The sequence below is a fragment of the Telmatherina bonti genome (assembly GCF_933228915.1).
Source record: "Telmatherina bonti genome assembly, chromosome: 7".
Classification (NCBI taxonomy): domain Eukaryota; kingdom Metazoa; phylum Chordata; class Actinopteri; order Atheriniformes; family Telmatherinidae; genus Telmatherina; species Telmatherina bonti.
In genome coordinates this window covers 29,529,466-29,553,704 of record NC_136625.1, presented here as the reverse complement: position 1 = coordinate 29,553,704, position 24,239 = coordinate 29,529,466, and the positions used below count along the sequence as shown (strand labels likewise).

Genomic DNA, 24,239 nt, shown 5'->3' with positions numbered 1-24,239 from the left:
GTGCTTGTGGTTAGGGAAAAAATAAAATCAGACTTATAAAATACACAGAAACTTGTTTTGCTGAGTGAAGTTGTACTGAATCACATTTGTTAAAGTTGGTGTAACTCCAAGGTAGTTCAGCTGGAAGTGAACTTTTTCCTGTATTTGTAGTTGTTGTGTTTGTTGCCTCAAACTGACCTCGGGGCTCTGAACACACTCCAGTGTTCCTGCCCTGCTTTGACCTTGGAGTGAGATAAGAAGCTTGTGTGCAGCAGAAGAAACCAAAGCTAACTGAGCATGAGTTGTGTATACCATTAGTACATCACACCATTTGTAAAAACACATTGGTACGCACAAGATTTATGATAGTGTATTTTTCCTGGTGTATTTTGATTAGTATGTCATTAGTGTGTCATTGCTTTTTTTTTTTTTTTAATACATATAGGTATATACATGTGTTAGTGATCGCCCTCATCTGATTGGTTAGGTGACAGAAATGACTTAAGCAGGTGTATCACCTGGTGCTATCAATCTGAGGAAGTACTGTGGTTCGAAACGTCATTTTTTTGTCGTGTTATTAAAATATCGGACCCAAACGTGGTGTCACTTTTTTTTTTGTCAGTATTTGTCTTTGGATCTAGCACCTAGCTTTATCTTATTGAGGATATGTGAGATTTAAACCTTTTTATCCTTTTACTCAATGTTTAGATTTAAACATAAAAACACAACCTCATGTAAAAAAAATGTGAAGTTACAGTAAAGTTGCAGTTAATGTCTTTTGTGTCATTTTCACATTTACCAAATTTGCCCCAAATTGCACCTGCCATTAGGCCGGTTTTATCCCCCAGGCCATGCATTTGACACTTTTTCTTTAAATAATCGAGACTTTCCATAATTTCACCAGCCTATTTTTATGTACTAGTTGTAACTGGACAACACTGAAAAGGTAAAGGGTTCTACAAGGATGTAATAGTCCAGAAAAGTTAATCAGCTTTAAAGGTTCATTCTGTAGCTTATTTGGCTTTCATAAATACGTATTTTATCGAAGTTGGGCGTAATACTCACAGACTGGGCTTTTAATTTAGATGAACAGGTGACAGGTGTAAACTAGAGGTTCATATGCAATTTTCATATTTTAGATTTCTGTGCTACTATGTTTTGCTTTTTTCTTTATGGCGTTACCTCAGTACTCCAGCAGGGGGAGTCACGCTCTTTTACCCTCACTTATAGACGAGTGAACGGGAGAACTGCGTGGTGTTATCATTCACTCTTCCCTTTTTAAGGTAATTACCTCAAAAGAAAGTGTGTAAAAAAATCATGCATGTTACTTGTAACTTTGTTTCATTTGTGTTATTTATTGTATGTAGCCAGGAAATATGTGTTGCATCTTTCTATTTGGAGAATTATTGTTTAGCTAACCTGATCAGTAAACAAGCTAGCTGCTGGAGACCTCGTGGTTCGTTTCTAGGGTTCTACTCTTGGTTTACTAGTAGCCCTGAAGTTTGTGATGTTTTTATGCTACAAGAAGTTGTTTGCTTTACAAGAGTCTCAAGAACTCATTAGAATACAGATATTCAATGCTGAGTCTGCTTTCACATGCATGAAGTATTGAAGCCCAAAGTATGACAGAGATGTACTAATGCACTGTCTGCACATTATTGCATTGTATGCATTTACTGAAATGCATTGTTGTGCTTAAAGGAAAAAGCACTCATTACAGACGAGTTAACAGGAGAACTGTGTGGTGGTATTATTCACTCTTCCCTTTATCACCCTTTTTAAGGGCACAACAAACACACCTTAAAAGAATGGATCCACCAAGGTTGAGTAGACATTAGTATCAATCTCTATATTTTTTTGCAGTTTGGGTATAGCCTACATTGTCTTTGCACAAGCAATCTGTCAAATATACATATAAAAAAGACAGCAGCTCTTTATAAATATTACCCTGCTCTACAACAATTCAACATAAAACATAAAAGAAAATCAAACAAAACAAAAAAAAACCAAAACAGCTTGTTAACCTCTTTTATCAATGGACAACTTGTGCTGGTGGCCAGTACAGGGCAGAGGGCTGCAGAATAAGGGAACAACACTGTTCAGCTACTCCATATTTAAGAGTTATCAGAAGCATTGCCAAGGTCTGCAATCTCATATAGCTGCTCACATTTCACCATGTGACATTCGTCTGCTGCGGGATGATGGGAAGGAAGCAGCAACCGTGACGGTTAGGGATGAAGGACACACTAGTGCTGGAGTGTCATTTACATCAGGGTCAAAAAGGCAACTCCAGCTTTCTCCTGCAGAATACTGTATATCTATTCTGTAAACAATAGAAGATAGAAAACCTTTTCATTGAAGACAGCACTTATGATAAATGGCTGTTAGGGAGGAGCAAAATGAAACAGGAGCTTTCAGGCTGCATTCAGTAAGAAAACCTCAAACTGTGTAAATGTATGAACAGGCAGTCATATAGCAGATTTTTAAAGTCCGAGACATTGATGGGGTGAGACTGGACAGAATACCTGAAAGTCATTATTGTTCAGGCAGTGGAGGAGATGAATCAGAGCACAGCTGAAACACTGAATGTTATTATGCAGTAAAAAAAATAAATAAAAAAAATAAAAATCACAGTGAAAAAAAAAAAGGCCTCAAAGAGACAGGGAACAATGAAAGATGGCCAGTCATGATCAATACACTGGTCACCCCATGAACAGCTTAGCTGTGGATCCACAGAAAGGCTTTTCAGTAAACTGTGACACAGCATTTAGTTTTGTATTTGAATAGCAATAAAAGAAATAAATCAATAATTCACTGTATAATGAAGAATTACTATTCCAAACACAAACATGATTTATTCATTAACTTAATGGACAAACTATCCCTTCATCATCTATTTCATGCTACAAGTCAAACTGATACAAATCTAGACCACAGTCAAACCAAACTAAATAAAAACTTTACTACACATTTTCAGTACGCTTCAGTGTCATTATACAGGCATCCAAATTTGATGACAAAGTTTTTGTGATATGTTCATCAGGTAGCGGCACAGTGGCTGTTTGCAGTGAGTACAAAATGAGGGATGATGTACATACTGTGTGATGATTCACATTATGTTTTTATATAAGTTTTTTTTTTTATATCATCTATATGTAATTTTATATTGTTTTACTCATATTTTGTTTTATTAGATATACTGTCTTGGTTTATTTTATTTTAATGGTTGCGTAGGCATTTTATCTGCCTTGCTTTGTACAGGTTACTTTTAAATGTGCTTTATAAATTAATTTGACATGACTTAATATATTTTGTTTAATTTACATTTTAGTGTGAAGTTGGTAAAGTCACCAATAGTGAAGGTGGAAATGTAAATGAGGAAAAGCTATCTCTAACACAAGACCAGGAGTTTAAAGCCTGTACTCTGCAAGAGAAGAGACATTTGTTTTCTCTCCCAGGGATGCAAAAACAAAACAAACAAAAAAAGCTGAGTAGAAGATTTATTTATTGATTTGTGTTGTTTTATGTCTGACAATGAAATGATGAAAAAGTTCAACAAAGTTAAATGGATATTTTACTGGAACAGCTAACCGAGGAAAAATATACAGCATGTTGGGCTGATAAAGACACTGACACCACCAAAGCAAACCATCACATAGAGCCACAGAAGATTTCTTGTGAAATATCAAATGTCCTGGTTAGAATAAATGAAAAAAAAGCCCAAAACATTGCTGCCTCAAGAAAGCCATTTCATGGAAAATATTATCTCATTTGGCATTTAATTTATTTGTAGATTATTAATGTACTAATTTTTATCTTGTGTTTTTTTTTTGTTTGTTTTTTTTTGTCTGCTTGTATGGACCCCAGGAAGACTAGCTCGTCCCACTTTGGAGACAGCTAATGGGGATCCTTTTGAACAATAAATAAACAAACAATGGCAGGAACACATCTAAAATAAAGTTATGACAAGGGCAACAAAAGGCTGGAAAAGTAGTTGGTAAAACATCAGGAAGACCATTGAACAGCTAGTAGTAACAGGTCAGTTTATAAAAGTGGGTATAAATGGAACATTTCAGAGCTACAGAGCCCCTCAGATGTAAAGCTGTGCAGCAACTCACTAATCTACATCAAACTGCTGAAAATTGTGGATCAATTTCAGAAAAATGTTCCTCAACATAAAATTGCAAGTCCTTTGAAGCCTTTGAAGATCCCAGCATCTGCAGTGTATGATATCATCAAAAGTTTAATAAAATCAGGCAGGATCTCTGTGTGCAGGAGACAAGGACAATGATCAAAACTAATTTTCAGGCCCTCGGGCAGCACTGCATTGAAAGTCAATTGCTATATTTACATGGGAGTTTTAATTCCTGTTTAATTCCAAAAAAAAGTTAATTCCACTTTAAACTGATCAAAAATTACCATGTAAACACTTTATTCCTAATGCAAATTTCTATTCGGATTTAAAATTAATTCCGATGTAAGTGGCTGGTTTATTCGCATTTTAATTCTGAACTATTTAATTCCTCTGTCATGTAAACCCTAATTCCACTCTATGTTAATTCTGGTTGTTCTGTGTATGCTCGTTGTTTTGTCCTGTCCCGATGTCGCGTGTTGTTTTGTTTCCTGTGTTCGGAGGTCTATCTTTCATCTCCTTCTCAGTTGCTGCTAAAACTGAAGTAGTATGCTCGTGTTGAGCTCCTACTTCAAATTCATTAAAAAAAAAAATAGTGGCAAAACTGGTACTTATTATGTAGGTTTTACAAGTTACGCCTTAAAAGACAAGACGCGGGGAGCAAACTTTATTTCCGTATACGTCATGTGCACCCTCTGTGCAATCAGAACCCATAGCAACCCGCCGCTCTAAAGAGGAAATGTGAGGACGTGTTTCATGTAAACCTTCATTAGCAATTATTATTATCATGTAAACTCATAGGAGAATACGTTAGTTCTGAATGATTTAATTCCAAATGATTAATTCTGAATTGAAAAAAAACATCATGTAACCGTAGCCAATGACTGACTAGGAAACTGAACTGGTCGCTGTGTTTTTGGAAATCTTTCAAAAGGTGCTCCATTTGATTGCATATAAAAAAAGTTAACAGATACCAATAGGTCATTTTCTGCTCCTTACAAGTGTAGCAGCTGGTTGTCTGGTTTTTCTATTTTAATTGAACAGCTGATGCTGTTACTTTCAATCTGACATATGTTTGTCTCATATTTCTTTCCTTCCTTTTGCCCCTCCTGTCAGGTGTAACATTGATATGTAAACTCAGCATTATAAAAATTTGAAAGTAGAATGTAACACTTAAGTATCAAGAGGAACTGTAAATCATACTCTACTTGACAAAGCAAATTTGTTCATCACAGCATAGCAACCTGACCGGAATTCTGCTTGATATGATGCTCGACAGAACAAGTAAAATAAAACAAATGGGAGAAAAGAAAACAAAAAATTATGCATGATTCCCATCCAGAAATGACTGCATGGCTTCAAAACATTTCCAGAAATTATTGTCTGTGAACACAATTCACCATGTAATCCACAAATCCAGGTTAAAACTGTCAAGTAAAGAAGAAACCAGTGAAGATGATGAAGAAATGCTGCCATTCTCACTGGACTAAAGCTTGTTTAAAGTGGTAGAAAGTGAAAAATTGTGAAATGGTGACATTAATCAAAAACTGAAATTCTTTGTCACAGCTGTAGTTTCCAAAGAAAGCTTTGTCCTACAGAGTAACGAGGAGGTGGACCATGCAGCTTGTTGTCAACGAACAGATGAAAAACATGCACCTGTGATGATATGGGGGTTGCATTAGAGCCAATGGTCAGCTAGATAATGGTTTTAGAGCAACTTCTGCTCCCATCCAGACAGCTTCTCCTCAGAGAAGGTCTGTTTCATTTCAGCAAGATGCATGCATCACAACAACTTGGCTTTGCTGGTGAGGAGGCCAGGTGTTGAGCTGGCCTGCAGTCCAGACCTTTTGCTGGATCTTGCCCTATTTAGTGCATTAAAAAACAATAAAAGTCAGCAATGAAGGCCCAGCACTGTTGAAACGAGTCCTGTATCAGACCAGAGTTGTACAAATATCCTCTCCTAAAATTCCAGCAGATGGTCTCCTCATTTGCCAGATGTTTACAGACAGCTGTTAAAAGATAAACACCACCCTGCTCCAACTTTTATTGACAAGTGTTACCGCCATCAAATTCAAAATAAGCTGACATTTTCCATAAAATGGTAAAATGTCAAGACTTGTTAGGAAAATAAAAATGAGTTTATGAGTTTTGCAACCGATCGCATTCTGCTTTAATTGAAATTTAACTCCTGACCTTTTGGGAATTGAAGTTTTAAGATTGATCAGCAAACTATTGTACTATCAGACGTATTTGTTTGGCTTTTTTTTTTGTTACATCAGTTTAGAGTGAGAGCAAGGTTTTGTTATTAATTTTGAATTATTTTTTGTGTATTTTTAGTGTATGTGAATCATCACAGCCAAGCAATGAAGGCTCAGCTTGTAGTGTAACTATTCTGGTCCACCTTAGTCTGTTCCCCACACACTGTGAGACTGTACATGTGCAGCACAGAATGAAAGTGTCAGTGCTTCATGTGTGGAATACCAATTGAGGAAAAAATGTAGAGTTATCGCATCCATTTGCAGGTACAAAGGGAGATCATTAGAGAAGAATAGAATTAGATTGGGATGATGGGATGTTGCAAGTGGTGTGTTTGAAACTGTATGTGCAGCAAGAGTGCAAACGTCTGTTTTAAGAGCAAAACCAAGCTGGAAGACCTCTGGCCATCCTGCTCCACAGCGGTCATTTGCAAAGAAGTTCAACTGCCATTGCAATTACAGTTTCTGTCATCATTAACCTGTTCTTCATGAACTAGCTGCTTTCACTTTATGCACTGGAGCCCTGAAATCCTTTCAATCAGACTTTGAGTCAAATCATCTAAAACGTCATTGGGCAAAGTTGCTGTGTGCGAGCTTGTGTGTTGGTGGAAGTTTGACCTTTCCGCTGACCTGTTTGCAGCTTTCGGCTCCCTTTCTGCTATTTTGGATGCTTACAGATGCATGCAGTAAACATATCCACAAATATATACCTGCTTTTCTGAATGTGTTGGAAAGGAAGCACAGTGAGTCCCAAGGCTTGATTTCTGCATCATGCACTGCCTCCCCCGCACTGTTTCCCTAACTCGCATTTCCAGCCGGAAGGGCAGTTTTTTTTTTTTTTTTAGCAAAAGGCCTCCTACTGTGCAGTGCATGTGTGAACAGCAACTACAGTTAAAAAAAAAAAAAAAAAATTCAAGCTGTCCGGACTTCCTCTTGAAAATCTGAAGTGCTCATGTTTGACCAAGCAGAATAAAACTACTGGTGGCCAAAGTCTTGAGCTTATTCAAACCTCAAGTTAGATGAATAAAAGTTTAAGCAAGCTTTAGCACTTAGCATGCTACTGTTGCTGCGCTTCCTCGAAACATAACATATTCTTTGACTTAATATCACAGCTGGGAATTTCTTACATTCTGCCAATTAGTCCAGTTAAACTCACAACATTTAACTGGGTTTTAATACAAACAATGTTACAAATTCTGACAAAAGGGGGATAACTCTGGAGCTGATTGTCCATCCATTTTCTAGCACTCATCCATGGGCAGGTCATGGTGGCAGTGAACTGAGTGGAGAAGCTTAGCCTTCCCTCTCCTCTGCCGCTTCTTTCAGCTCCCCCAGGAGAATCCTAAGGCTTGCCTTGTTCAGCCAAGAGACATATTCCCTCCAGCATGTTCTAGCTCTTCCCTGGGGTGTCCTCCTCATGGGACATGCCCAGAAAATCTCTCCAGGTAGGTGTACAAGAGTCCTCCTAACCAAATGCCAAAGCCACCTTATTTGGCTTTTCTTGATGGGGAGGAGTAGTAGTTCTACTTCAAGTCCTTCCCGGATGACTGAGTTTCGTACCTTGTCTCTAAAACCTGTTACATGCTCCATGAGAAGCGAGAACTTTGTTCTTGTTCTCAAAGCTGCAAAAACAAGAACAATGTAAGATATGGTCTGGTCTATTCATACTCCAAGAAAAGCTTAGTCTGTGACAGGGTGGGGGATTACTGTGATGTCTGTTCTCTCTATGCAATGACCCAGTTCTTTTATATTTAATTAGAAGCTTATTCTGCATCAGTTGTACATATGATGGGGTCATTGTCTTTAAATGCCTCGTGTTGGATACTATTTTATACTTTCTAATTACCTCAATCAGCTGTTTATCAAAAGTATCTGTTCAGCCCCACATCACCAAAATTGAGGAAACAGCAACATTCTGCTTTAGGCTTTTCCAAGCGAAACATTTATGCTCAACACCCGAATCGGTTACACATGTAATTTGGTGCGTTGTCATGGTCCCTATGGATCCGTCACCTAACGCAGACGATTTAACAATACCACCGAAAATTGTGGGGGCGGTTTTGAGTTGAATAGCCCACACACAACCAGCGAAACCAGAGAAGAAGAAAAACAGGAAGATGAAGGAGAAATCAACAAATAAAAAGTACCAGAAAAAAGCAAAAAAATATTATTGACTTATTTCTTATGGTGTTTGTGGATGGTTAAATTGATGGTTAAATCCTTGCTTCAAACCGATGTCAAAATGACGAAGTAAACTCTGAACTCAATACCATCCTCTGGTGGGTGAAAACCATGGCAACGCATGGAAGTATGAGGGATGCAAAGCATAAAAACATTTGAAATGTCCCCATTTAAGGACATAAGAGACCATAAATGGGTTTAACTGTACAGCCAATCACACAATATTTCTCTGAACCTCAAGAGAAGAATGTTCTGCTCTGCTGGTGCATTAACAACAAACCACAATGTCCTCAATCTCGTCAGCCAGAACATAGTAACTATTTTTTTTCTCGAACAAGAAAACAAACAAGACAGCAGAAAAGAACAAACGAGTCTGAAGGGAGAGTCCAGTTTGAACTTGTTTTCATGATCTTGTTCTTTTGGCAACTATCCATAGCTAGAGACCATAGGTTGGGGTAGGAATGCATATTGACCAGTATATTGAGAGCTTCACCTTTTTGATCCTTCTTTACCATGACAGAGTCTGAACCAATGCAAGTCCAGCTTGACACCCTCTGCAGGGTCTTAGAGGGTGAATTGGAATACGTCCATCCTGTTAACATGTGTTTTGTGTTTTTGGAGAGGGTTTGGGTGGTTTTTGGAGTGTGACATGCCCAAATACATGCATTTCAGGTGACTTGACTAATTCTCCCTAGGAGTGAGTGTGAGTGGTTGTTTGTCCCTGTGTTGGCGCTATTATAGACTAGTGACCTAGTGTACCCTGCCACTCACCTGGTAATTGCTGGAATAGACTCCGGCTCCCCCCTGTGACCCTAAATCTGAATAAGCAGTATAGATAATAGATAAATTAAAGAATAAGTAAAGTGCAATTTGAAAGCAAACTAAATTAAACAAAGGTGCAACATTTCTTGGCATTCCGTGCCCTGTTAATCGACTTTCTGGTGTGAAGGAATTCTAATCTTTACATCTTCATTTATGCAGTTGTTCTCCCCCACATCTTCAGTCAGATAAAGATATCTTTAGTGAGCTTAATTACTATATAGTGCCACACGGCATTTTATTGGCAGTGACAATTACAGTGCTATAGCCATGGAAAAAATAGTTAAATTACGCATAACTTAAAAAAAAACAAAAAAAACCAAAACAGCTTATGGAGTTAAATTTTAATGATTTTTAGTGCTGAGCTACATGGATCATGGTGTACTTGTAGCCTTTTGAAGAGCCACAACTGACAGATGAAATTTCAAAGAGGATCCTTTAGTTTTAGGATGACTCATTGCAGATTTTGGATCCTTATGTCTGTTGTCGGTTTGACAGATGTTGCGTTTGTAGAAAAAAAAAAAAAAAAGAAAAGAAAAATCTAGTTGTGTCCTGAATAGATTTCTCTGGCTCTCACTTGTACAATCCAGGATGAGAAACATTGCTGTTTCATGACTTGAATAAAAAATGGACTCATTTAGCATTCTGTACCAAAACTTAACAGCATTTTCTGTCATGTATTTTGAAGAGTGATACTGAAATCTTTTGTAGATCTATTTGTATGTATAGAAGCAGAACATCTTTAATTACCTGTTAAATGTGAATGGACCCTACTGATGCCAAAGGTCATCTACAAATTAACTGAAGCTAAATGAATGTCAAACAAAATTTCAGCAGTGATGCATGTGCGCAAAGTCTGTGACACCAGACATGAAAGAATTTTGTACGAACCCATCACCTGGGAGAAACCATTGTAAAGGGCCAGGCGGGACTACATCAATAATTCAGTCCCAGATTTCTCACATTTGACCTCATAGAAAAATTCATTCCCTTGTGTTGGACCAAGTTCTGACAGAGATGAGAGGAGATACTTGAAAGAAGGCAGAAAAAAGGAGAGCAGCATCAGTATGATAACTGTGAGCCCTTGCAGTGTTGCTGCATTCTCACTCTGCATTGTGATTGATGGGATCACAGACAACCTTATAAAAAGAGGAAATCAAATTGTGATTGGAAAACATCCCAGCAATAAAGATGTGTAAGGATCCACTGACAAAGTGTACATTATGTGTATATTATGATGCTAGTATGTTCTGTCTCTTTTCCTTCAGCTGTTTTTTCATTTAATTTGAATCATGAAATCAAGTTTTAATGTTGAAAAATGTCCTTGAAAAGTAATGCAAGTGCATTCAGTTGGAATACAATGTGATGAGCTTTTAAAAACTTTTACACACCAGACAAAAACAAAGACCTATGTCCTACTACAAAGTGACAGTTGATTTTAGAGGAGGTAAATCGTGCACTGTTCGGCTTCGTCAGGGTGCTCTTAGAAGCAGCACCACTTTAAAACCTTGATTTCCATATAACTGCCATCATTAGTGTAATTTTTTTGACTGTTGAATAAATTCTGGAGGTCTTTAATCAACGGTGCACGCCTGTAGGTGCACTAATGGAGATCCCACAGAATGATTTTGAAATGATTATAAAACATGCATGCAATTTAGTCCATGCAGCATGCTCACCGTGGCAGATAATTTGGACAAAATGAGACTCGCTGCTGCAAATGGGTGGACAGCTTTTCCATACTTGTTTTGACTGCAGGATAATTGTACAATTTGGTATGGTAGTTATGTTTTTTTGTTTACCAGGTGTGGACAAGATGGAGAAAGAAAAAATCAGCTTGTGACAGCAGGAGTAGTCTACTCATATTTTTCATTACAATTGTGCCCATGACAACCATTGTAAGCTGGGTTTTGTTGGACATGTAATGACACACACTGAGAATTAGATTCCCACAGATACAGAAGACATCCATTGCTTTATAGGATGGCTGGAGTGAAGGTATTTACAGCCATTGTGTCAGATAAACAGTGCAATGTGTCATCAGATGTGATAAAGAGGTGTTGGGGATAGGCTTTGACATGGTCGCATCTTTTGTGTGTATATGGGTAACTTACTATTGTATTCCCATGTATTTGCTCATCTGTATGAGATAAGGCCAGGGGCATCAGTAGACATGACGCTCCACTGGGGCAGAGGCCTCCCATTACTCAAATCACATCTTTTATTATTAAGGTCTGTTTGTGTATCTGTGTGTGTGTATGAAATGTACAATGCAATATGTTATATGAAGGTTCCTTCAAAAGCCCATTATTTTGGCTACTTCCATGCAGCTGCTGCTGAAACTGAAATAACTGATAGAAAGAAAAAATGTAGGTCTGGCTTATTACTCTTTACAAAGAATATCATTTCTATTTATTACTGCCATTTTATTAGATACAAGTATGATTAATAGCTTTTTAACATATATCAACCAATAACATGACAGTAATTGTGTATTTATGCATGTACACTTGGTCAGCAGGACTTGCTGGACTTTAAACTGAGCATTAGAATAAGGCAGAAAGGGGACTAAAGTAACTTTGAATGGTTGTTTGTGTCAGACATGCTAGTCTGACCATTTCAGAAACTGCTGGTCTGCTGGGATTTTCACAGAATTGTCTGAAAGAGAGAAATCATGTAGTGAAAGGCAGTTATCTGGACCAAAATGCCTTGCTGGTGTCAGAGGAGAATGGTGCAGACTGGTTGGAGATGAAGGAAAGGCAACAGTCAGTTTAAGAACCACTGGTTACAACTGAGGTATTTAGAATGTAATCCCTGCATGCACTACATGGTGATTTTTTAAGCAAATGGGCTACAACCCTGGTGCTTCAGGCCTAGTCCCGCAGATTTTAGATGCTTTCCAGCGTCAACACATTTGACTCCAATAAAATGAATCTCTTACTGCTTTGTCAAGTTCTGTACAATGACCCCTTAACATGGGAGAGATTTTTGGAACTGGGAAACATTTAAAACCTGCAGGACAGTGGGCTTTGAGGACTAGATTTGGTGATCCCTCCATGGCTACAACAGCAGAGGCGAAAATTTATGCTGACTTACAAACACTGGGCAAAAGAAGATTGGAAAAATGTTGCCTGGTTTAATGTGTCTCCATTTCAGCTATAACATTCAGATTGTAGGCAGTGTTTTCTGTAAAGTCGCTTGGAAATATAATCAGTCACAGTTTGTGAGGATTTGGGCTTGTTTTCTTCGGTGTAGTTGTGTAATGGTGGCCGGGGCATGTTAAAACAAAACAGAGAAAATAAAAACAGGTAAAAATGTCCTCCCAGCCACCTTGGTTCTTCTAAGAATCAGGGGGGGCAGAGTCAACCACACTAAATCTCAATAGTAAAAACCGATTTATTAAAACAAAATAAAAGACTAAAAAGGTTAAAATATTAAAATATTAAAACCCCAGTCCTCTAAAATGTCCTTTAAAATGGCCACTGTGAGGCTTGGGGTGGTCCTCCTTTCTGCAGCAACAGATCCAGTCTTACAGCCTTCCATTCTGCAGCATCACATCCCAGGACCAGCAGAGAGGAGCAAACACAGCAGTCTACAATCTTAAGAGCGGAACCCTCTTGCCAGGCCCTGCAGCCAGCCTCTCCCTCTGGACCCTCAACTTAGCCGTTATACTCACACTTGGTCCTGGGCCAGGAATATTCAAAGGCCCAGGACTGAGTAGCTGCGCCATAGGGTCCAGACCGGCTGCTGCACTTCAGGCCTCTGCTTTTCCACCACAGAGCCGCGGTGGGACACGTCGTCACTGGCCCCTCAGCGGTCCCTTCCTCGTCATCATTGTCATCATCATCTTCTTATTCTTATATCTTTCAGGAGCTCTGTCTTCCTTCCTTTCTTGTCCTGCTTCTCTTCTCTCTTGTTCTCTTCACACCTGTTGCTCATCTTAAATTGTCTGCTTCAGACACTCAGGTGTTCCCACTTAACAATAGGGTCGAGCTCGTTAGGCCTCCGGGGGGGTTAGTAGTGGCACAGCAAAGTTAAAAACGCATGCAATAAAACAATTCAATTCAAAACTCATGTATTTGACCCTGTCACAGTTGCTTATTTGGGATTGTCCTGCTTACTTTATAAAGCTCTTCTAATTTTCTCCAAACTGTCCACAATAAGGGAATAAACTTTGACTGCAGATCAGAAATGTAATTTTTTTACAAAATTTTTTTTTCATGTACTTGTGTATATGTACCCTTTTCCTTGGATACTGCACCTACCTGAACAGCCCTTCCACACATGTGCACAGTTTCACTCAACAATGCACAATGACAATACCCGAGAATTAAGGCTGCAACAGTTTGTCGACAACGTTGATAATGGAAATTCATCGACGCAAAATTTCATTGTCGATGCGTCGTGTTATAAATGCCCGTAGCGGCTTTGCTAATAAAACGCTGCTCGAGGCGACTTAACACCATTTACCAACCACGGCTTTTCAGACAGTATAAGAACTCTAAACACCAAGCAAATGACGCAAAATACCACGGGGAGTGATGGGGGCAGTATTGTCATTTTGTGCAGCGTCTTTGTTTAAACAACGAAGAAGAAACTGACGTCGGCGCAACCATAGCGCAACCTATTTTCAAAGTTTGGGGGTATTTCACGGTAAACAAAGTGTTAAACATGTGAAATATGTTGTCTGCCACGCAGAGTTGGCATACCACGGCAGCACGACAGTCATGCATGAGCATCTGAAACAAAAGCACCCCGGAGTCATGGTTTCCAGCTTTCCGAATGGCAAAGTTAGCATTAGTGAGTAGTGATGTGCTGTGGTTACCTCTGCCAAAGAGCTTGTGTTTTTACCGGCGTTTATCTGTTTGTCCAAGATAACTCAAAAAGTTCTGGATAGATTTTCATGAGATTTACAGGAGTTGTTGGAAATATGAAAAGGAAGAAGTGATATAATTTTGGCGGTGATCCGGATCACTGTTTGGATTGTGTTGTGACTGACTGGGAATCAGGGGGGTATTTATATGATGCAAATGAAGAGAGTGGGGTAAAACATACCGGTGCCTGTAAAAAGAGCTACGTCACCTGGAAGCACAGATGGTGGGCATGACAGAAATAATCGTGAGTAATCGAAAAAATTATTTACAGATTAGTCGACTATTAAAATAATCGTTAGTTGTAGCCCTACTGAGAATAAATAAGGATATCTTTACATCTATCCATTCATAGATACATGGACATAGAAAATTGGTTCCAACCTCAGGCAAGTTGTGACTCAAAATGATTCTGCTAATTTTAGTGTGTGTAAACCGAGAAACAGATACTGGCACAAGGAATTTGCTTCTTTTGGGCGGTCGGTTGTTTTTCTCAGAACATGTGGCAACACTGATTGTAGGGTCAGAATTTAGTGGGAATAAAATGAAAGGATGGATCCATTCTGCCTTGGATCAGCAGTTCAGGCTGGTAAGGTGGTGGATATTTTCTTGGCATGCCTTGGGCTCCTTAATGAACACAGTGTAGCATCTTCTGATGGTTACTTCCAGCAGGATAATGCACCATATCACAAAGCTCAAATCATGTCCAACTGCTTTCTTGAACATGACAGTGAGTTCACTGTACTCCAGTGGCCTCCACAGTCACCAGATTTCAATCCAATAGAGCACCTTTGGGATGTGGTGGAACAGGAGATTCTCTACACGGATGAGCAGCTGACAAATCGGCAGCAACTGTGTGAGGCCGTCATGTCAATGTGAAGCAAAATCTCTGAGGAATCACTGCTGAATATATGCCACAAAGAATTAAGGCAGTTTTGAAAGTGGACCTCATAACGTGGCCTGTGGGTTTGTAAGTAATAAAAACAGAGTCATGCTCTGCATGTGCAATTAAAAAAAAAAGTGCTTAAGAAGGAATCGGATCCTATTAAGGTCTAAGGTGTCAGCCTACTTTCAGATTTCCCAGATATCAATCTTATGATTCATCAATTTTCTTAACCGCTTAGTCCAATTAAGGGTCGCACGGAAGTTGGAGCTTATCCCACCAATCATTGGCTGAGAGGCAGGGTACACCCTGGACAGGCCACCAGTCCATCACAGGGCCAATACAGATAGACAAACAACCATCCACACCCACATCAACTCCTAGGGACAATTTTGAGTAATCAGTTAACCTAACATGCATGTCTTTTGACAGTGGGAGGACACAGGAGTACCTAGAGAGAACCCATGCATAGACAGGGAAAACATATTATGTCTATCTAAGTTAAGTCCAGTTCTTAAAGCATACACTTTACAATTACACAAAGGTCCTAACAATTAACTGCCAACATCATGGTGCCAAATAGTTCATGGACACCTTCAGATTACCACACCATAACTTGTCTGATCTTTTAGTGCATCATCCCTTATGTTTCAAAATTTTGCTTCAAAGGAGCCAGGCTTTCTCATCATCTATTAAAAGTGTCTGTAAGTAATATTTCTCTATTCTTTCTAAAAGTGTTTTTCTTTGACTGCTTTTTTTTTTTTTTTTTTTTTTTTTTTACTGCTATTCAGTCTGGCCAGTGAAATCTTTTTGCTTGCTGAGTTACTTAACACTGATCTTTTAAATCATTCAAAGATAACAAATGTACCTCACTCAGAGTGAACTAGTAAACGATAAAAACCTAGTCAGGTTTCAAACCAAAGTTTAACATTTATTTTGTACGTTATCTGTTCAGGTTCTCTGGTGGCCTTCATTTTGTCCCAGTTCTGCGCCTGTTCTGTTTCTCTCTGCTAACTTGGGCACCCACTCAACCAATTGAGCAAACCAGAACAAAAGGAAGACAAAAAAGAGCTTGGCTAATGAAAACTAAAGATATTACCATGAAGAAATGTTTCAATATCCACAATTAAATTTGTTAGTTAAAACTAATCACGGTAGGTATATGACGTACAATGCTGTCTCTACTGTCAGTTTAATTTATCATTTGTACACTCATTTACGAAAATAATATTCACTGGAATATTGGATATCTAACATGTCTGACATATGGTGTACTTGCTATAAACCTGATCTTCTTGGTGGTAAAGATAATAAACTTGATCAAGAATATTTGGAAGATAATCTTTGCAGATCATTCAACAATAGGCATCAATTAGAAAAGGGTGCAATCATTTTGTCTCATGTGTGATTTCTGTTATGTAATATACACCATTTGCAGTTTAGATATGATGAAAAAGTAAAATGCATGAAAAATTACGAATAATTTCTTCATTTTTTTCTTTATGTCTCCACATTTTTGTTTGTTTTATTTTTAATAATTTTTTCTGTGGTCTTACTGCTGATTCGTATGTCTTTCTGCTGTTTCACTGGAGTTTCCCCACTGGGGACAAATAAAGCTCTATCTCATCTCATCTTGAAAATTAAACATTTTAAATTTGATGTATGTGAAGTTTGATATGAGAATGCCAGTTCACAACAAAGGCACTTCTGAGATTGCCGCCTGAACGTTGTACCTCTTCCTCCACAGAAAACTTCACAGTGAAGCATAACTCAGAGTTTACAGAGAACTTCTCAAGCGCTCGAACCTTTCCTTTATGTAACCATTAAATTGACCTTTTGCACAAACAGGTGTGTTTAATGTTTTACTCCTCTAAACATACTGAAATTGGGCCTGTGTCCTATAGTGTTTAGGGTAAACTACTGCAGAAGCAGCCGCTTTGAAGAGAAAATTGACAAGCGTTTCACCCAGAATCAATATGGCCCTCCGAGTTTTTGTGAATCACAGGTTATTTGGTTTTGCAAAGCGAATTTCAATAGTATTGCTCCATCTTAGCCCACAAGAAGCGAGGAAAGCACACCTTATACCGAGCAGAAAAGAAGAAGAATAAAAGGTCTATGAACTGTATGACTGACAAACATACTTACATACTAAGTAAAAGCGACAGTCTTTCTTTGAAAGCATGTTTTTCACTCAGATCTGCTGAGCGCCATGAGATAAAAGGAAGATAAGATAGAAATTCTATAAACTCTCAAAGCTGCACCACAAAGGCACAGAAAAGAGAGCCTTGACCGGGTGACATTAGAAGAAAAAAGACGCTGAAACTTTTCAATTTCATTTTATTAGTAAATAAACTGAAGACACATTTGTACAATATTCACATTCAAATGGTTCAAATACCGTCTACGGTGAGCAGACTGAGATCTCCCAAATTAGCACATTTTCACCGTGGCCCCCAGGCTCAAAACACAACAACGTTCAACAAAACACAAGAACAAAAGTAACAAAAAACAGAGGCATTTCAGAAAACCCAACAACACTGTTGAAAAGCAAAGCCAGGCATTTCTTCAAATGTTGTTAATAGAAGATAGCATGTTAGTTGTTTTTTTGCTGAATTTTTTTATTTCAGCATATCCTGTTAAAACACCATGTTATTGGTTTTGATGTTGTGTTTTCTGAAACGGGATTTTCTTATGTGAAAATTTTAATTTCCTCTTTTGTTCAGTTTTCTAAAACGCTGTCTTTGGTTTTGATGTTACATTTCATCCTGTATTGTTGTGTTCCTCACCGCAAACCCTCACAGTTAATCCTTAGTTCTGATGTTGCAGTAAACAAATAAAACCCATGGCATGTAAACTATAATACGTCATGGTAAAAATAAAAAGAAGACTTGTTACCACATTCAGATTGAAGCTTTTAATGAAGTCCAGCCGCCCACTCATACATTTGAGTATGATGATACAGTTTCAGTAAGAGGATTGCTGTAGGTCTATTTCTAATGGGATCTACATCGAGGTCCACAAGACAGCTGCAATTCACATTGAAAATTAGCTTCATCATATTTACACAGAACACACAACAAACACAGAAAATTAAGCAAAAAGAAATAAATTTGTACAAAATAATAATCACTTACTACTTGATGCATATTTTAAGCCTCTTTTTGATAATTTAGTTTGTCATTTTAACCATATTTTTAATGAGATTAGCCACTTAAAATTATTTTAAAGGGTTTATTTGGTGACAGAAAAATAAGGGTTATCTAATAGTTTCCCTGTATTTGTCATTGTTCAGCCCCCTGACCCATCTTTACATCACACAATGAATCTGAAAGCAGTCTCTGTTTCTCCCAGCAATCACCTACTGACTCTCTTCCCTCTTTTAAAGGCTTGACAATAACCTGATACATCCAATCAATACACCATGATTATTTATTTAATGTCTTAAAGTAAGTCCATTGACTTTTCTTTCATGTTGAGACATAAAATCTGGACCTTAGCAGTGGATCTCGTAGGCAACCTGTGATCCAAAGAGGAGACTCTGACTCAGAAAGAGTTCCTCCGGATCTGTTGTTAGGGGTCCCTCTCCTCCTTCTGCAGGGTTTCTGCGAAGCCCCATTCCCGCCGATCTTGTCAGTGTCTGCACAACTTCATGGTCGAGGAGAGCCTCCTTCATCCCCTTGTGTTGGACAAATCCGCTCATCATGGGACACCTGGATGAAGTGGAGCCCATGACAGGCTTAGCCCGGTTGAGTACGTACATCTCGTGACCGTGGTCATCACGGTACTCCTCCAGCTGGGCAAAGGTTGTGGGTCCATCCGAGTAGTCGTTCACATAGAGGATGCTCTCTTCTTTGCTGGTACAGTAGGAGCCAGTATCCTCTTTCTGGTACTGCTGGTGACGAGTGTAGATCATTATCAAGAGAAGAACAGCAGTGAGCGCCAATAAGGAGATGCCGACAGCAATAGCCGTCTGTGTGGCAGGGCCCAGGGCGCTGAAGTCCATGCTGTCCTGTTCATACAATGGCTCCTGGCTAATGTCTAGAACCTCCGGCTGATAGAAGGAGCTTGATGAAGACGAAACGTAGGAGTGCGTGTTCAAACGAGGCCAGAATTGCGATGAATACGATGAAGAGGACATGTTCACAGCCAGGTGAAAAGTAACTTTAGCCACACCGCCTGGGTTCCAAGCCTCACATTCGTAGCGCCCAGCATGTGCAACAGTCACATTGCTGAGAAACAGCATGCCGCTGCCCATGTCAGGATCAAAGCTGTCTCTTTCACCACCTTCTTCAGCCCCACGCACCAGACCATGAAGCCCTTCACCGCCTCCCACTTTATTCCCTCCACTGCTGGGCAGGGCTGTCACCACTCCTCCAGCGCCAGGTCTGAATAGCTCCCCGTTGGGTCCAAGCTCTTGGAACAGACCGTGAGGTGATAACTGGGCTTTACCATGGGAGGCTTTCTTCCACGTAACCTGAGGCTGAGGATATCCTGACGCCTGGCAGGAGACCCGGAGGCTTTCTCCGAGTCTCACAGTCAGGTGACTGGGCTCCAACTGCACCACAGGAGGGATGCACACAAGACTGTTGGGAGCCACCTCCACTAGGCTGAGGTGGGAAAGGCGAGGTGGTTCTGAGCACATCAGTCGACGTTGCTCTGCAGAACTCAAAAGTCGCTGTCCGTCCTCACTGATCCAGGTTCTCAGCCAGCCAAGAGCACAATCGCAGCGCCATGGGTTGTCTGGAAGAGAGAAAGCATGGTTTGTATCTAGAGTTGCATTACAGCCGTGACTGAACTTCCAAACAATCTTTAATTTTGGCTGCATGTTGAAGAAGATTATTTTATTGACCATAAAAGGGCCCTTTAAGTTTTGTTGGAACACCAAACATCCCAGGATCAGGTTACATAACGTGCAACAGTCTTCAACAACGCCTGTTTTTTAATGGATTCCCACAAAAGCAGGATAGAGATGTGGCAATTTATGAAACATGGAAATTTACTGTGTAAGCAATGAGAGTTTGTACAATTTTAACAAGCTTTAAAGTCAGCATTCAGTTTGACCACATTTATTCTTCGACACAGCCTGAACCTGTTAAACTTTCTTGTAATTTCTTTAAGTAGTATTCAGGAATAGTTCTACGGGCTTCTTGGGGAACATTTCAAAGCTTTTCTTGGATGTTGGCTCCCTTTTATTCTGTTCATTGTCAAAATGATCCCATATTACATCAGTAATGTTGAAATCCATGCTCTGGGAATTATTAATCACTCCATAAAACCTGTTGCCTCTGATTTTCATTCTAGTTCTTGTGTCATTTGCCATACTTTGACATTTCCTTCCTGTTTCTTTCCCACAAGACTTACTTCTTTTGACAGCACCCCATTCACGGAGGCCATTTCTGATAAAGTTTCGGTGAAAAGCATCAACTGCATCAAGGCAAGGTATTCAGCCCTCCGTGAATGTTGAGGTAAAATGCATTTATCTGGCCCTTTGTCTAGAATTGTTGGGGGAATAATGCATTTCCTAAGAACATCACAATTACACTTTGTTTATTTATTGTAGATGGCGTTTTAGGCCAGCCACTTCTTTTGTCCTTCAAGTTCCGTTTCCTCCAGTTTTTAATGATACATTGCATATCATGCTGAGGATTGCCAAGTTTTCAGATAATAGCTGTAATGGCCTTGTGCAAAAGTACGATTCTTTAGCATTTTCTGTAGCGGCAACAAAAACGTGGAACAAATTATGTATCTTTTCATAAAGCTACTATCATCAAGGTCCCTGAAGATAAAAATCACACCCTTTGCCACATTTTTTTATGTGCAGACACAATGTTAGTGAATCCTGTGTCTTTTTTAAACTGCTTAACTGTAAGTAATTGTACAGTATGTGTGACCAACAACAACTGAACAAACAAAACCACAACAGCAAACTCTCTGCAAATGATCTGGTAAAAAGCTCGAACCAAAAGTGAGAGTAAAAAAAAAACAGTCGTAGAGTCTTCAAAGAAAAATTCACCTTCACCTTCAGACAGCCCAGAGAACTACTGCTTGAGAACACTTTCAAAGATTACAAGAACGCTGGGCTCCTTTGAAGCAAGACATAAAGAAATGTATCGCCCAAGACTTTTGCACAACCATGTTATTATTTATTCACGACCCGTCTGTTTCCTGACCATGTTTGAGATTAAAAAGGTTTTTTTCTGAAAAACCCCTCTGAGGCAGTGTGAAGAAACAGCTGCCACGCAAAAGACACAATAGCAGTTGTTCTCGTAAAAAAAAAAAACAAAGGTCCCGTCCCCAGCTCCCATGTCGCCTGGGTATAGATGGTCAATACTGTAAGAAGTACAATCACAATGTCAGATTGTTGGGTTGAGAAAGTTACAGAAATGGTTGGTCTGGTTTTACAAAGGTGGGAAGCAGGGTTTCCATAGCTAAATTCTACTATCTCCCTAATTGGCATCTACATGAGGCTTAATTGGCTGTTTCTTTGCTACACTTTAAATTGTGTCTTTGAGTACTTCTTTTCTCATTAGGAGGTCTTTGGTTGCATGAAATTCTTTGATGTGTAAAATACATTCAAAAGCACTTCACTTTCATTTGGGTGAATCTGCATGTTGTGGCTAGCTGATTTTGGATGAATTTATGGTGGAGGATTTTTTTTTTCTTTTATAGAGTTATTAGTTCATCATTATGAAACATTTCTTTCAAGTCACTGAATTAAAATTAGCCTTGAAAAATTACATCACATTACTGTGACGTATTATTTGATCAAGCAAATCTCTTTACCTGTGATGCGAAGCACCTGCAGACTGACAAGTGGTTTGAGGAACGAGGCTCCCAGGGTGCGGAGGTGATTCCTGCTGAGGTCCAGCAAGGCCAAAGATGACAAGCCGGACAGGGCGTGTTCTGCTAGCAACTCTATGCTGTTTTCCTGCAGATGGAGTTCCTGCAGCCGCTGAAAGGAAGAAGGAAAGAGACATAAAATTGTAGAAGAACAGTAGGTAAAAAAAAAAGGTAAAAAAAAAAAAAAAAAAAAAAAAAAAAAAAATATATATATATATATATATATATATATATATATATATATATATATATATATATATATATATATATATATATATATATACATACCATAACTAATAGAAAAGCCAAATAAAAATTCATCACATTTTGAGGTTTTATTTAGCAGGGCATGAATTAGTTTTACAGTTGCACATAATCTTTCAACTTTCAACGCTATCTATTATAATGCATCCTATATTTAGTTTTTAGAGCTCTAATATTAAAGTGCCCATCATGCAGATCACACAACCTTACCTGCAGTCCCCTGAAGGTGTGGTCCTGGACACGGGTGATCTGGTTGCCAGCAAGATAGAGTATCCGAAGGTGCTCTAGACCCCGAAACAAGTCCGAAGTGACCAGGTGGATAAGGTTCCCATTTAGGGCCAGCTCCAGCAGGTGCCCCTGGTTAAGAAAGGCGCCTGGCTCCAGGGCCGAGATGCTGTTGTTCTGGAGGTACAGATAATGGAGGCTTCTGAGGCGAGTCAGGTCCTGAAGACGGATCTGCACTATGGTGTTGTCCTGGAAGAAGATAGTCTTTATGAAAGACAAGGGTAATAAAAATTAGCAAAGTTATCACAAAAAAGATGCAGCGTATATTAGAGGTAGAAAAATGTCTCAACCATAAAGAGCTGCCTTTGAAAACTACTTCATTATGTCTGCAAAGCTTTGGAAACATGTTTATGAATGCAACTAAAATAAAATGAACTTCTTAGGGGCCATTTTTGTAATAATGTTGACTTGTACTGCATTTTTCTTGCTTTGTGTTTCAAGCTTTGCATAAATCTGCAAAAACACTTGGCTGATCAGTTCTTGGTAGGTGTGATAGAAAATGGATGGATGCCTGCCTGCTCGGTAGTGTGCCTTCATCATGAATCAAGGTGAGGTATGATCGACGAGAAAGACCTGCTGATTGAGGTTAATGGAACAATTTATGCAGAACTTGATATTCATTAATATTCATGAGCTGCAGTAATGTTGGAGGGCCTGAACCTGAGAGGAAATGATGGTGTAATGCTAAACATCTTCTCAACAGATGATCAGAGGGTGTGTGCGAGTTACTTTCTGAGAAAGAATGAATAATTACACAACCAATAGCACAGCCCCTCCCTCAGGCTTACATCAAAGAGGGTCACAGCGAATTGATTAACCACAATCATTTCATGGTAATAAGAATGGATCACAGGGGAAGCCAACTGGAAACCGCAGAGGCAGAGAGGACGGGTCAGCTGCAATGCACTGGCAGCCTGTGCCCTAACTTCTTGTCGATCAACCCACTGACCTCGGTGATAGAGGGGATGCCCTGTGGGATTTCTTTGATCCCGAGGGAGCCGCACTCCACTGTGAGGCTGTAGCAGCGACATCCGGAGGGACAACCCTGGCACTGGTGTGGGAATAGAGCCAAGATGATCAGGACGAGTCTGGAAAACCATAAGTGGCCCATGATGTTTCTGTTGTTTGCCTTCTGAGAGAAAACCTGAGATAAGAAGCAGAAGGAGAGGAAATCAAGCAGCAATCCCTCACTTCAGTCACACAACAATCATCTTTTCTTCCTCACAGCAATGCATTTCATCCTCAAAGTAGAGACTGGCGGTATCTGAATATGTTGAATAAGCAGATGATTGTGAAATGGCTAGGGAGGATTGACAAAGACGCAAGAAGAACATAAGCATATCTCTTCATCCTTGGCTGATTACTATTCAACTGTGTTGAGTGGAATTGCTGCAGCTTTTATTATAGGCTTCAATTAATTAAAGATGTGATAAAAGATGTGCAGGTTGCCTCAAGGACCTTTCTCTTGTCTATGTAATGCATGCACAAACACATCCACGCTATCCCCACACTTCTGTCTCTATCTTTGTCTTATAAACACATACATAAGAAATGTGCAGGGCAGAAGGAAAGGGTCTGTTTTAAACCCTGTAATCTCACAAACCACCTTTACCTCCTCAAAGCAAATCTCAAGTGGTAACAACTCTAATGATCTGATGAAAGCCATCATTACTGGCAGCTTTCTGCACCTAACAGCAATATCTCTTTGATATGAACCCAACACTGAGTTA

At 39.2% G+C, this 24,239-nt stretch overlaps 1 pseudogene across 1 annotated transcript; it reads right to left on the bottom strand.

Moving 5' to 3' along the window:
* Positions 1-18,613: 18,613 nt before the first annotated feature.
* Positions 18,614-23,859, bottom strand: LOC306757956 (leucine-rich repeat-containing protein 24-like; annotated as a pseudogene). Its single transcript has 5 exons — positions 23,735-23,859; positions 23,459-23,695; positions 22,435-22,713; positions 21,904-22,072; positions 18,614-19,860 (listed from the first exon to the last, which is right to left on the bottom strand). The product of its transcript is annotated as a leucine-rich repeat-containing protein 24-like (transcript).
* Positions 23,860-24,239: the final 380 nt, after the last annotated feature.